Raw genomic sequence first — 5,868 nt, forward strand, 5'->3', positions numbered from 1 at the left:
AGTCATCTATACAATAAAATACTAAAATGAAAGATATACGAACCCATACCCTTCCTATATGTGCAAGTGTGTCAAATTTATCTTCAAATTGCGTAGAATCTAAAGCCTATGCTTTGATACCAACTGTAACACCCCGAGGGTCCACAAACACCCCGGAATGTTACTAAACAACACTTCTGCCATCTATATATAAAATTTCGGCAGCATCCCCTTTGCAAAATTGCATAAATGAGGGGGCAACAGTGTATAAACATATATCATGACAAAAACATACTAAGTATTATTAATCGGCTAGCAAAGAGAAGTTAAACATACGACATGAACTGAATTAACTAGTGCGCACGACTAGTTAAAAAAACAAACTTCCTTTGACAATAAATTTCTAATTAAATCATGGCTGCACCTCGGCAGCGCTATTGTGAGAGTGAAAGTGGACGTGCTGCTACTCCCCTCATTCCCAACATGTATCAAGTACCTGCATTGAGTAATGCAAGAGTGAGATGACACATCTCAGCAAGTAAAATAATATCAAACTGTTTAACCACATAAGAACATTGTTTTACCACCACTTGATTCCACAACCTTCTTATTACGAAGGTGCAGCACGTATACAACGTACAACACACCTAGTCACCACACCTCGCAGGTAGAAACCACAATAGTAACATAGTAATGTCACACTTCATATATATATACCTCATGAGTGCAAATGTCTGCAAATGCAAGGATGACTTCTGCCTTCATACCTCTAAGGATATGAAGCCGCATCGTACCCCTCCTCGGGCAACGTACGATGCTAAAAATGTACCGGTACGGTCGGACCATAAGATCACGACATAACTTCAAAATGCAAGATGGATGATGCGATGTGCATGTCATGCCTACAACACTTCATATAACGTGATTCAAAAAGATACTTCAACTTCATCCAAGATGGGAATCAACCACATATATCATTAACAAATTATGATCATCCACAATATTAGACAATTGAAAATTAATACTTCCAAACAAATAAACTTCATCATAGAATTCAATGATTAACATAATTAAACTTATGCATGCTCAATGACAGGGAATAGGATGCAAACCAAATGGTAGCAACCACCACTGTATTTACTTGCCTTTACCGGAAGTTCGGGCAAATCCCTAAGTACGATCCGGAAGTCCACCACCTGTTTTTGACACACAACTTAGTGCACCAATTTCACATAATCAGGCTCATAAGCGACGCCGCACCTACGCACAAACTCAAACCCCGCTGCGGGTTACATCTCTCCCCACACCCACCAAACTGCAGCGGGGCTGCTTAATAATTTCATAACTTTAAAATTATGACAGCAGTGGTAACAAACAAAAACTCCAGAGGCATCTACATAAAATTCTCCACAAGTTTTGTACATAATTTATAATTAAATTCCAACATCTAATTAGCCCAAAACAGTCCACAAGATGAACCCTGTAATCTGTTTTTTTGTCTTTTGGACAGCGACATACCCGGATTCAAACAGCGATATCTTTTAAAATATAATTCCAAATCAAGCGCATAAGTACTCATTGGAAAGATAAGACAAAGCCCTACATTATTATCATACTGGTTAACACTAATTACCCACGAAAAATGCCCAGAAACTGCTAATACTACTGCTGTTCACCCACCTGAAAAATCTGTTTTTTTGGACAGCAACATAACCGGATTGAAACAACGATATCTCCTAAATTATAACTCCGAATCGAGCGCATAAGTACCCGTTGGAAAGGTATGAAAAAGCTCTACATGTATCACCCACTGATCCCCACTAATTACCCACGAAAAATTCCCAGAAATCCCTAGAACTACTGCTGTTTGCCCACCCACAAAATTTTAGGACAGCACCTCTACCGATTCTGATAGGTAAACATATAATCAATTGGATTACAACACAATTAAACAAGATACAATCTCAAAATCACCTTGAATCCTCCCACTTTACTCCCTTCTTCTTCCCTCCACCAAAATCCAATTGGAGACATGCACCAAAGCCACATAGATCCGAGCGGGAAAGGAATGGCACCTTGGAGAGAAGGGCTTGAGGAGGGGGCGGCTAGGGTTTGATGGGGGAGGTGGGGTGGCGGCTGCAAATGGGTGGAGGAGTGAGAGGGGCGTCCTCCAAACCTAGAGAGAGGGGGGCGGCTGCACAAGAGAAAGGGGAGGGGGGTGGCCCGAAAAAATCCCAAGGGATTAAGGGAGGGGCGGCTAGGGTTAGGGGAACTAGTGGGCCGGATCAAGAACCACGGCCCAACTCGTTCACACGTCAACCCCCGACCCCCCTAGCGCATGAGTCTAACCAAAATTCTACTATTTTACTGGTGAATGCTTCCCCAAAAATTCCCAATCCCAAAAGCGTACCACCCGAAAGAAAGAAGGAAAAAAAGAAACAAGGAAAGAATAAACTTCAACTTCTCTTCTTTGCAAACTGGGTATCACAATAAAGGTCACAAAATATTGAGCTCATCTCTATCTTCACTTTTACGCTTTTGGGTATTACAAATCCTACCCCCCTTAACTAAAATCTCATCCTCGAGATTTAGGAAGGACTAGGGAACAGATGGGGAAAATATATGCGAAGCTCTTCTTCTCTTTCCCAAGTAGCTTCATCTTCTCCATGGTGACTCCATTGCACTTTGCACATCTCTATCACCTTAATTCTTGTAACTCGTGTCAAAGTATCAAGAATCTTGATAGGATATTCGATGTCAGTCAAATCACCCTGAACACTGAGCTCCTCCATTGGTAATTGTTCCTCAGGGACACAGAGACACTTCTTAAGTTGAGACACGTGGAATACATTATGCACATCCGATAGATTATCAGGTAACTCGAGTTGGTATGCCATCTCCCCAACTCTCCTAAAGATTCTGAATGGTCCAATAAAGCGAGAGGACAATTTGCCCTTAACTTTAAATCTCCTCATTCCATGAAGTGGTGACACCTCGAGGTACACATGATCACCTTCCTCAAATTCCAGTGGTTTTCTTCTATTATCAGCATAGCTCTTTTGTCTAGTATGAGCTACCCTCAAATTCTCCTGGATCATACGGACTTGTTCTTCTGCCTCTTGAATAAGTTCAGGCCCAAAGAACTATCTTTCTCCAGTTTGATCCCAATATAAAGGAGTCCTGCACTTCCTGCCATATAGAGCTTCAAAAGGTGACATCTTCAGACAGGCCTGATAACTATTATTATATGAGAACTCAGCATATGGTAGACTTTTATCCCAACTTCCTCCATGCTGAAGGGCACAAGCTCTCAACATATCCTCCAGTACTTGATTAGTCCTTTCAGTCTGTCCATCAGTCTGAGGGTGGTAGGCTGTACTAAAGTTCAACTTTGTATTCATGTTCTCATGAAAGCTTCTCTAGAATCTTGAGGTAAACTGTGAACCTCGACCATACACGATCCTCTTTGGCACTCCTTGTAAACACACAATCCGAGCCATATATAACTCTACCAGGTGAGAACCTTTATAAGTAGTCTTGACGGGAATGAAATGAGCTACTTTAGTCAATCTATCAACAATCACCCATATAGAATCATATCCTTTCTAGGTGCGAGGCAATCCAGTAATGAAATCCAGGCCAATTTCTTCCCACTTCCATTTGGGTATCCTCAGTGGATGCAGTAGTCCAGTTGGTCTTTGATGTTCAGCCTTGACTCTTTGACACACATCACACATAGCCACATGTGCAGCCACATCTCTCTTCCACCCGTACCACCAGTACTTTTGCTTCAAATCCTGATACATCTTAGTGCTACCAGGATGAATAGAATAAATAGAGTCATGGGATTCCTTCAATATAGTCTCACGAAGGCTATTAATATCAGGAACACATATCATGTCCTTGAACCATATGGTGCCTTGCTCATCCTCCGTGAATTCTGGGTCCCTACCTTCAGTAATAAGATCCTTGATCTCTTGTATTTTAGCATCACCCATTTGACCTTTGCGAATTTCTTGTTCCAAGGTAGGTTCCACATCAATAGTAACTCCTTCAGTGTGAGCAACTATCCCCAGGTTAAGTCTCCTGAAATCCTCAACAATCTCCTCAGGTAGCTGGGCCACAGTAGCTAAATGAACGTGCTCCTTTCGACTTAAGGCATCAGCAACCAGATTCGCCTTACCCGGGTGATAGTGAATCTCCAAGTCATAATCCTTTATGAGCTCCAACCATCGGCGTTGCCTAAGGTTGAGATCCTTCTGAGTGAATATGTACTTCAAACTCTTATGATCCGGGTACACTTGGCACTTGGTTCCCATAATATAATGTCTCCATATCTTAAGTGCGTGCACTACGGCTGCCAGTTCTAAGTCATGAGTGGGATAGTTCAACTCATCTTTCCGCAACTGACGAGACGCGTAGGCAATCACGTGTCCTTCTTGCATAAGTACACATCCCAAGCCTTGGCCACATGCATCACAATAAATGTCAAATCCCTTCTGTAAATCTGGCATAACCAACACTGGGGTGACATCAATCTCTTCTTTAATTGATCAAAGCTATCTTGGCACTTTCTCGTCCCACTTAAACTCTCTTCCTTTCTCCAGAAGCGAGGTCATAGGCTTAGCAATCTTAGAGAACCCTTCAATAAATCTCCGATAATAGCCTGCAAGTCCCAAGAAACTCCGAATCTCCGTAACTGTAGTGGGTATGCTCCACGCCATGATCTCCTTGACTTTTGCAGGATCCACTGATATCCCTCCATTAGAAATGATATGTCCAAGGAATGGCACCTCATCAATTCAGAACTCACATTTACTGTACTTGGCATAGAGTTGATTATCTCGTAGCTTCTATAGCACCAATCTCAGATGTTCCTCATGATCACTATCACTCTTGGAATAAATCAGAATATCATCGATGAATACCACGACGAATCTATCAAGATACTCCATGAACACCTTATTCATCAGATTCATAAAATAAGCTGGTGCATTAGTTAGTCCAAATGACATAACCGTGAAGTCATATAAACCATATCGGGTCGAGAAAGCCGTCTTGGGAATATTCGATGGCCTAATCTTCATTTGATGGTAACCCGATCGGAGATCAATCTTCGAGAATACCCTAGCACCTCTCATCTGATCAAATAAATCCTCAATGCGGGGTTACAGATACTTGTTCTTTATAGTAACATCATTAAGGGATCTATAATCCACACACATCCTTTGTGATCCATCTTTCTTCTGTACAAACAAAACCGACGCTCCCCAAGGTGAGGAACTCGGACAAATGTACCCAACCTCCTATAATTCTGTTAACTGCTTCTTAAGTTCCTTTAGTTCTTCTACGGACATCATGTACGACCATTTAGAAATAGGAGCAGTCCCAGGTAAGAGATCAATGACAAACTCAACTTCCCTATCTGGTGGCATCCTTGGTAACTCCTCTGGAAAGACATCCGGAAAATCCCTAACCACAAGGATGTTGTTTCCAACAAACTCCACATCTATAAAAAATGTCGCACGTCTGGTAGAGGTAGTTACTGTAATTTCAACGTCAAATCTTTCTCCTTTAGGGCTGGTGAGTTCTACTGTACCCCTACCATAATGTATAATGGCCTTTGCCTTTCTTAACAATGACATACCAAGGATTAGATCTATGTTGCTTGCCTCTAATATTATAGCGGTAGCCCCAAATTCTCTTCCCATAATTGTCAATGTCAATTTATGTGTCATATGATTTGCCTCCACAGGCCCTTTGGGTGTAATTACTATCATTGGTGTTTTCATAATTTTCAGTGGTAACTCATTTGTGTTGGCATATCGAGCAGACATAAATGAATGTGTAGCACCAGAATCAAATAATATTGTTGCAGGAATTGCATTA

Source organism: Zea mays, chromosome 2 (assembly GCF_902167145.1).
Source record: "Zea mays cultivar B73 chromosome 2, Zm-B73-REFERENCE-NAM-5.0, whole genome shotgun sequence".
Taxonomy (NCBI): Eukaryota; Viridiplantae; Streptophyta; class Magnoliopsida; order Poales; family Poaceae; genus Zea; species Zea mays.